This window comes from Babylonia areolata, chromosome 2 (genome assembly GCF_041734735.1).
Source record: "Babylonia areolata isolate BAREFJ2019XMU chromosome 2, ASM4173473v1, whole genome shotgun sequence".
Lineage (NCBI taxonomy): Eukaryota > Metazoa > Mollusca > Gastropoda > Neogastropoda > Buccinidae > Babylonia > Babylonia areolata.
In genome coordinates, this window is record NC_134877.1 from 5,832,105 (window position 1) to 5,842,104 (window position 10,000).

At 45.3% G+C, this 10,000-nt stretch overlaps 1 protein-coding gene across 8 annotated transcripts in view; it reads right to left on the reverse strand.

Annotated features, from left to right (window-relative positions):
• Window positions 1-10,000, reverse strand: part of LOC143296963 (uncharacterized) — a 109,139-nt gene that overhangs the window by 45,806 nt on the left and 53,333 nt on the right. Inside the window, exon 1 of one of the 8 annotated variants that reach the window (XM_076609091.1) lies at window positions 1,608-1,869. The exons of 6 other annotated variants lie outside the window; for them this stretch is intronic. The gene's annotated coding sequence lies outside the window, so the exon portion shown is untranslated. Of the gene's footprint in view, window positions 1-1,000; window positions 1,870-10,000 lie in introns of those variants that run through there. One more of the 8 variants, XM_076609082.1, reaches the window with a different exon arrangement.

A 10,000-nucleotide genomic window follows, 5' to 3' on the forward strand; every position in this document is an offset into this window, starting at 1 on the left:
TGTGTTGACTTTGTGCATATTTCAGTCACTTAGTCTTAGATTTGTATATTCTATTGTAAAGCGTGGTGAGCCCAATGTGAGATGGGGGCACTGCTCTACATAAGCCTGCATTTTGTTATCATTATTGAATCAAACTGTAAAGGCAAATAAAATCTCGAACATAAATCTTTTACTGCCTCTCGACTTTTGTTGATATCTATGTTTTTTTTATGTTTGTGACAAACTACACAGGTAAATTAAACTGTACAGGCGGACAAACTTCTTGAAAATACATCTATTGTTATTCCATGACATTTGTCGATATCTATGTTTTTTTGTGTTTGTGACAAACTAAACAGATAATCAAACTGCGTAGGTGAACACACTCTGAAACAGACATCTATCACTATCCCGAACCAATGTGAGAAAAGCAGCAACTTTTGAAGAGACAGGAATAATTATTGCTAAACGTTGCGTCCCCCAAAAACCTCTTGCTCACCCTCAAGGAAAAGGGGAACGAACGGGAATGCCAGTCACAGAATGTTGGTTTCTGCAGCTGAGCTTCTTCATGTTGTATTTACAGATTTTTTTTTTTTTTTTTTTTGCGTAAAAGATTCAGAAGACAGATAACACATTCTACATTATTAAACAACAACACCCACTTCCCCCAATACTCCTATCCTCCCTTACCCAAGCCTCCCTCCCCTCCTCCACAAACACATACTGCCCCTTGAAACTGAAACTGAAACTGAAACTCATCATTGATATTAACAATAAAAAGAGCAAAAACAATCAATCACCACTACCACCACCAAAAATAAAAAAAAGAAGAAAAAAAGAACAAAAGAACCGGCAACATCAACAATCCCCCCCCCCCCCCAAGACAAAATGAGTAGTGTTCACAAGACGTGGACCTTCACTCCCCCAGTCACACAGAGGAGGAGTACTGAGGAAGGACCGTGGAAAAAAAAAGCCAAAGAAGCATCGAAAAGCCAGCAGAAATGAGTCCTCACCGACTTACCTTTGTGAATGTGCAAGCTCGGGCTAGTTCAACAAACGTGACTGGAAAGAGACATCCACGGGCTAGTTCAACAAACGTGACTGGAAAGAGACGTCCAAGGGCTAGTTCAACAAACGTGACTGGAAAGAGACATCCACGGGCTAGTTCAACAAACGTGACTGGAAAGAGACGTCCAAGGGCTAGTTCAACAAACGTGACTGGAAAGAGACATCCACGGGCTAGTTCAACAATCGTGACTGGAAAGAGACATCACACCTTACTTCACACAGAGACCACTTGCTCCCGTTTTTTGCTTGTTCTTTCTCTCTATCTCTCTTCCTCCTTCTCTCTCCCCCCCCCCTCTCTCTCCTCTAAATGACGGAAGGAAAGCTGCACACTCAAACACAACAGTAGATGGAATTTTCCGGGTTTTTTTTATATTTTTATATTTTTTGGTTCCTTTTTACTGTCTTTTTTTTCTCTTCTTTCCGTTTTTTCCTTCAATTTTCTTCTTTCTTCTTCTTTAACCCCCTGTCATTGAATAAAGCGTGACCAAGATAATTTCCATCACTCCCCTGCGTGACACAGCCTTCACCTCACAAGCACACACTCTCACACGCTCACTCACAACCCCCAACACCAGCCACAGCCACAGTAGCCAAATGAAAAGTCAGCCAGCGTGGAGAATTGAAGAGAACCAATCCTCTCTATGCAGCCATAAGCGAATCTGTCGTTTTCTGTGCTCCCTTCTCGGGAGCCCTAAAAACAATGAGATAAGTGACACATGGAGCCGATCGATAGTCTGTCAGTCAGCCAGCCAGCCACTGGGGTGAGACATGGACAGGTCGCGCATGAGTGAGCCACTTTACGACACGGCGACAACTCCGCTCTGTATCCGCTGCTGGCTGGCTGACTGGCTGGCGTCCGTTTTACACGTGACAAACGAGGCGTTTTGTGTGGAAAATGACAAGCTGACATAACTTGAGACGTGGCCAGCCGACCATCACCATCACCACGCCGATACCCGCAACTTGCTGATGACGAAAATAAGGTGTTACGCACAAGACACACTGTGCTGTGACGCGCACATATATCGCCACGACTATCACTACCACCGCCATCAACAAATTTTTATACGTCACTTCATCACCAAAATGCCAAGTATGTCGTGGGTGAACGCACGCATGCACGCACACGCTCTCTGTCTGTTTGTCTGTCTGTCTGTCACACACACACACACACACACACACACACACACACACACACAGAGGCCAATACTGACAGAGAGACAGGCAGATAGGCAGACAGACAGACAGACATACATACACAGACGTACATCACCAACACCACCAACAATTTCAAGCTGCATGCAGACCAAACTTTGTACGTCACGCCACATCTGCAAAGCCATCAGGGCGTGCGCGCGCACATACACACACACACACATCACAAATATATATGCACACACATACACACACATGTACACACACATTCACACACACACACACACACATTCGCGCGCGCTCGTGCGAACGCAATATCCTCCCAAACAACGGGGACCATTTTAGATAGAAAGAACCACGGCAACAGATGGGAGATAACTCATTTACAGTCTTTTTACCCCATTCTCACTATCCCTTCCCTTCCACATCCCCCATATTCCCTCTCCGTATTCGGCGTATTTTGCATTCGGCGTTACAAGTTTCATCAACAGAAAAATTGGCACTTGTTACTGAACAGCTGACTGAACAACTCATATGGATGACTGAGTTCTGTTCCCGATCGCAACACATTTATCGTTGGAAATTGACACGTTGATGTCGTGGGAAGACGACGAAGGAGGAGGTGGAGGAGGAGGAAGAAGAGGAGGAGGAGGAGGAAGAAGAGGAGGAGGAGTGGTAGCTGGAGGAGGAAGAGGAGAAGGAGGATAAGAAGGAGGAAGATGATAAGGAGGAGGAGGACGAGGAGAAGAAGAAGAAGAAGAAGAAGAAGTAGTAGTAGTAGAAGAAGAAGAAGAAGAAGAAGAAGAGTTTAGTTTCATTTTCCCAAGGAGACGTCACTGCGCTCGGACGAATCCATATAAGCTACACCACATCTGCTAAGCACATGCCTGACAGCAGCATAACCCAACCCGCTTGTTAGGCCCTGAAATGCAGGCGTATAATATTTGTGTACCCATTAGTAGTACTAGAGTGGATTTCTTTTACAATTAATGTTTGCCAGACGACAACACTCTCGTTGCCATGGGTTCTTCCTTTTCCCATGCGCCAAGTGCATGCTGCACACGGGACCCCGCTTTATCGTCTCATCCGAAAGACTAGGTAGACGCTCAGTCTGATTTTCCAGTCAAACTTTGTAAGTTTTCAATTTCAGTTTCAGTAGCTCAAGGAGGCGTCACTGCGCTCGGACAAAACCAGATACGCTACACCACATCTGCCAAGCAGATGCCTGACCAGCAGCGTAACCCAACGCGCTTAGTCAGGCCTTGAGAAAAAAGAAAAAAAGAAAAAAAAGGTGAATAAATAATAGATAAGCTTACATAAATGAATAAATAAATAATAATTATAATATAGAAAAAGGTAGTAGTAATAATAATAATAATAATAAAATAATAATAATAAATAAATAAATAGATAAATAAGACAACAATGATGACAAATAAGCAAATAAATGTAAAACATGAAGACACACACTCACACATACACCCACACATGCATAACAGATATGTACCAAACATGCAGTTTCACAGATAGGAAAGCACAGTCAAATACATATAAACAACGTACATGAGCTCCAACACACACACACACACCACACACACAAACTTTGTAAAAAGGGCAAAAGCGGGATTCGAACCCAGACCCTCACGGACACTGTATCGGCATACCATCGTCCATTCTGCCACCTTCCAGGGAGAAGGGGGAGGGGAGGGGGGGAGAAGGGGGAGAGGAAGAAGGAGGAAAAGAAGGAGGAGGAAGAGAAGAACAACGATGATGATCGAGGAGGAGGGGGAGGAGGAGGAGGGGGAGGAGGAGGAGGGGGGAGGAGGAGAACAAGGAGAAAGAAAAGAAAGAATGAAAACTGCATTACTGTCACATACATCGGGTTTATTTGTCGCTTTCTGTCCCGCGCACAGCATTTTGGTCAGAAGCGTTACTGCTTATGAACAGTACGACAGCTGCAATAACTGCAGCAGATGTGGAAGCAGCAGCAGTAGTAGCAGTAATAGTATCATTAGTAGCATCATCAGCAGCAGTGGTAGCAGCAGTAATAGCAGCAGCAACAGCAGTAGCAGAATCAGCAGAAGCAACATCAGCAGTAGTATCAGAGCAGCCTCAGCAGCAGTAGCAGTAGCACCAGCAGTAACAACAGTAGCAGCAACAGCACTGGCAATAGCAGCAGCAAGAACAGCAGCAGCAGTAACAACAAGAACATCCTCAGTATCATCATCATTGTCAATGATAATAGTAATAATAATAATGATAATGATGATAATGATCACTGGACATTTATCATTGCTTTCCTTATTGCACAAAGCGCTTTACAATCCACACACACACGCGCATACGAAACACATTCAATCCTCAACTCACAATCATGCACAATAAACATATATACAAACTCGTACGTACAATACATACATACATACATATATTTTTCTTTTCTTCTTCTTCGTTTGTGGGCTCAACTCCCACGTTCACTCGTATGTACACGAGTGGGCTTTTACGTGTATGACCGTTTTTACCCCGCCATGTAGGCAGCCATACTCCGTTTTCGGGGGTGTGCATGCTGGGTACGTTCTTGTTTCCGTAACCCACCGAACACTGACATAGATTACAGTTAACGTGCATATTTGATATTCTGCGTGCGTATACACACGAAGGGTGTTCAGGCACTAGGAGGTCTGCACATATGTTGACCTCTGGGAGATCGGAAAAATCTCCACCCTTTACCCACCAGGCGCCATTACCGAGATTCGAACCCGGGACCCTCAGACTGAAAGTTCATCGCTTTAACCACTCGGCTACTGCGCCCGTCATACATACATTTGACGCACACAATACAGCGTTACAAACAATCAACTGCTTTCATGATTGAGAGAGTCGCCACCACCACCGCCACAGTCAATTTGACTGCTACTGTCACCACCACCGCTGCTTCTGCCGCTCTTTCTACTGTCGTTGTTGCTTCTTCTGTTGCTGTCAACTGTTTTAACTCACTCAGCACGGCCAGTCCTCTCTTCTCCTCTACACAGACCCCTCGGATGTCCAGTGGGTGTCTGAATGACCCAACCTTTAGCTTCCGTCGTCAGAATTGTGGTATTCTTTGTCAACATTCACCTCTTCAGCATAAGAGCCTTCCGCTTGCAATATTTTGATGATGGTAATTGGGGTGAAACGCTGTTAACGTCGTCTCTTTCGCCGTTCGTATGGAAAGAGTTAAAGGACATTTACAGTGAACTGTGCAAACGTCAGACCAGGGCAACTTGAGTCACAGCTGGGTTCATGAGAACTTCAGTCACAGAATCCAAATGAATGAAGCGAGATCATAATACGAGAGAGAGAGAGAGAGAGAGAGAGAGAGAGAGAGAGAGAGAGAGACAGACAGACAGACAGACAGACAGACAGACAGACAGGCAGAGAGACAGACAGACAGAGAGACGGTTCAAATCTGTTGTTATTCACATTGTGTTGATGGCAGAGTATAACTGGAACATGGAATAATGATTTCTACTAAAGGAGTGGAACGTAGCAAGTCTTGCAACACGAACACCGAAAATCGATCACACACACACACACACACACACACACACACACACACACACACACACACACACACACACACATATATATATATATATATATATATATATATATATATAAATATATATATCGAGAGAGAGACAGAGACAGACAGACAGACAGACGGGCAGAACTGTCTCTGAAGTTACATTAAAACAGCCTGCAAGTTTTGTTGTTTTTTTGTGTGTTTTTTTAAGATGGAAAAGGCATGATGGATATTTGTTGGCCTGACTTCATAAAACACGTTTATTGCGGAAGCTGCTGAATGATAGCAACAGATAAACAAAGGCGAACATGAAAACGCTGTGTTTCATCTGGGAAAATAGTTATGTGCTTTCTGTACTTTGGGGACTGAAACTAGGTTAAAGGGGCAATACACTGCAATGCAATGCAAGAATACAATACAATGCATTGCAATGCAATACAATGCAATAAAATACAATGCAATGCAATACAAGAATACAATACAATGCAACACAACACAACATGATATGATATGATATAGAATGATATAATATAATACAACATAATATGATATACAACAGAATATGATATAACGGTTCAGTTTATTTCATTTCTCTCTCTCTCTCTTTTTTTTTTTTTTTTTTTGGTGTGAAACAAAGACATTCAGTTATGAGCTGGAACACATTCATGTGGCTCCACATAGTCCCCATTTCTTTTTTTTTGCGACACTTCGTGTGAAAGTTTAAAAGCGCAACAAAACATCAAACAAACAAACAACCCCCCCCCCCCCGCCCCCCCCCTAAAAAACAACAACAGGGACTGAAATATGACCCGTTGCCATCCTTTTGCCCGTGAAAAGAACTAAAACGGAAAAGGGGGGGTGTTGGTAACAACGTGCTGAATGCGCTGAACGTGGTTATATTTCATGGATCCAAGAGGAAGGGGGGGTAAGCGAGGGAGAACCGATTCCTGTTGCCGCAGGGCATTAAAATGTTTCTGCACCGAAAGTCTGCGTTCTTGTGAGGGCTTGCGCGTTGGTGAGTTATGTTGGGGGGGGGGGGTGGGTGGGTGGGTGGGGGTGGGAGGTTGGGGGGGTGGCGGTGGGCGTGGGGGGTGGGGTTAAGCAGAGAGAGAAAGAAGAAGAGATAGATAGATAGATAGAGAGAGAGAGAGAGAGAGAGGGAGAGAGGAGAAATGAAAGGGAGATGAGAGAGAGAGAGAGAGAGAGAGAGAGAGAGAGTGATAGAGAGAAAGAGAGAGAGTGTATGTGAAAAGGAGAGAGAGACAGAGACAGGGAGCGAAAGAGATGAGAGAGAGAGAGAGAGAGAGAGACAGAGAGTGATAGAGAGAAAGAGAGAGAGTGTGTATGTGAAAAGGAGAGAGAGACAGAGACAGGGAGCGAAAGAGATGAGAGAGAGAGAGATAGAGAGACAGAGTGAGACAGAGACAGAGAGAGAGAGCGAGAGAGAGGGAGAGAGAGAGAAAAAAAAAGAGAGTGACAGAAAAAAAGAGAGTCACAGAGAGCAAGCGAGCTAAGTTTTCATTGGAGAGTGAGGGAGAGAGAGAGAGAGAGAAAGACACACATACATTCCTACATAAAGACAGACAGACAGATATAGACACAGACAAACAAACAGACAGAGGGATAAAAGTTTCCTGGCAAAGTAACTAACACAGTTGTAATACCGAAAATGATTTATACGTCTGGTGTTGTTGTCTACAGCTTTCCCACCCCACCACCCCCACCCCCACCCCCCTTGTTTTCTTCCAAAGCTGTGAAAAATACGCAGTGCACACACACGTCTCCAACCGAACGACTTTCCAGATTTTTGTGTGTGCAATTTTTCTGCTCCCTCTCTCTCTCTCTCTCTCTTCTCTGACTCTCTCCTTTCCTGTCTATTCCCCCCCCCTCTCTCTCTCTCTTCTCTGACTCTCTCCTTTCCTGTCTATTCCCCCCCCCCCCCCCCTCTCTCTCTCTTCTCTGACTCTCTCCTTTCCTGTCTATTCCCCCCCTCTCTCTCTCTCTCCCTCTCTCTCTTCTCTGACTCTCTCCTTTCCTGTCTATTCCCCCCCCCCCCCCACCCCCCCCCCCCCCCCTCTCTCTCTCTCTCTCTCTTCTCTGACTCTCTCCTTTCCTGTCTATTCCCCCCCCTCTCTCTCTCTCTCTTCTCTGACTCTCTCCTTTCCTGTCTATTCCCCCCCCACCCCCCCCCCCTCTCTCTCTCTCTCTCTCTTCTCTGACTCTCTCCTTTCCTGTCTATTCCCCCCCCTCTCTCTCTCTCTCTTCTCTGACTCTCCTTTCCTGTCTATCCCCCCCCACCCCCCCCCCTCTCTCTCTCTCTCTTCTCTGACTCTCCTTTCCTGTCTATCCCCCCCACCCCCCCCCTCTCTCTCTCTCTCTTCTCTGACTCTCTCCTTTCCTGTCTATCCCCCCCCCTCTCTCTCTCTCTTCTCTGACTCTCTCCTTTCCTGTCTATTCCCCCCCCCTCTCTCTCTCTCTCTTCTCTGACTCTCCTTTCCTGTCTATCCCCCCCACCCCCCCCCTCTCTCTCTCTCTTCTCTGACTCTCCTTTCCTGTCTATTCCCCCCACCCCCCCCCTCTCTCTCTCTCTTCTCTGACTCTCTCCTTTCCTGTCTATCCCCCCCCCTCTCTCTCTCTCTCTCTTCTCTGACTCTCTCCTTTCCTGTCTATTCCCCCCCCCTCTCTCTCTCTCTCTCCTCTGACTCTCCTTTCCTGTCTATCCCCCCCACCCACCCCCTCTCTCTCTCTTCTCTGACTCTCCTTTCCTGTCTATTCCCCCCCCCTCTCTCTCTCTCTCTTCTCTGACTCTCTCCTTTCCTGTCTATTCCCCCCCCTCTCTCTCTCTCTCTCTTCTCTGACTCTCCTTTCCTGTCTATCCCCCCCACCCCCCCCCTCTCTCTCTCTCTCTTCTCTGACTCTCTCCTTTCCTGTCTATCCCCCCCTCTCTCTCTCTCTCTCTTTCTTTCTCTCTGCCTTTTTGTCAATGCACATTTTATAAAATTTGACAAAATTTAGATTTGGTGTTTCTGATATTGCTACTCATTGTTTTAGATACGGAAATGTAAGGGAATCGGTGTTTACTTGTCGTTTATGTAATCTGGGTAAGGAAGACGAGCTACATTTTGTGTTATGTTGCCCTGCCGTGAGTGACCTCAGACAAAAACTTATCCAACCAAAGATCCATCTAACTTTAGATTTAATTTGCTCATGTCGTAAAGACATGAGTCTACTCTGTGTAACTTGGCCATTTATATATATGAGGCATTGAAGAGACTGAGAATAGTTACGACGTGAATGTTGTTGAACATCTGAGTTAGATTTTTTTTTTTTGGGGGGGGGGGTTGGTTTGTGTTGAAGATGCATAGTGTGTCATGTAAAATCTTATTTATCTTTCTTTAATGTCATCCCCTTCAGTAAGGGGCTTTGGCCTTTATCTGAATAAAAAATCGTTATCGTTATCTCTGTCTTTTTGTCAACTCTTCGACACAAGTTAGGGTTGGGATTGAAAAGAAAATGTAGCCAGATATATCCCCGGACTCTGAATACAAACAAACAAACGTGAGCAGCAACTTCATCATTTTCAAGGAATTAAACTGTAAGCTTTTCCATCAACTTGTATGCAGCGGTGGCCTAGAGGTGACGCGTTCGCCTAGGAAGCGAGAGAACCTGAGCGCGCTGGTTGCGAATAACGGCTCAGCCGCCGATATTTTCTCCCCCTCCACTAGACTATGAGTGGTGGTCTGGACGCTAGTCATTCGGATGAGACAATAAACCGAGGTCCCGTGTGCAGCATGCACTTAGCGCACGTAAAAGAACCCACGACAACAAAAGGGTTATTCCTGGCAAAACTCTCTAGAAAAATCAACTTTGACAGCAAAAACAAATAAAACTGCACGCAGGAAATAATACCCCCCCTCCCCCCCCCCCCACCCCCCCCCCCCCAAAAAAAGAAAGAAAAAAAAGGTGGCGCTGTAGTGTAGCGACGCGCTCTCCCTGGGGGAGAGCAGCCCGAATTTCACACAGAGAAATCTGTAAACTACCATTCCAAATTAACCTAATACCCTTCCATACTGCAATTCATCTCCTTGCAGTAGTCTGGATAAAGACAAGTGAGAGAGACAAGAAGATTTTATTTACCAATGTTGAAATACACAGGAAATTGTTTTGGTGTTGCTCACTCAACACTGCATGTTTACTCAAGACTGAAACTCATCCATTGCATGCACCACAGCC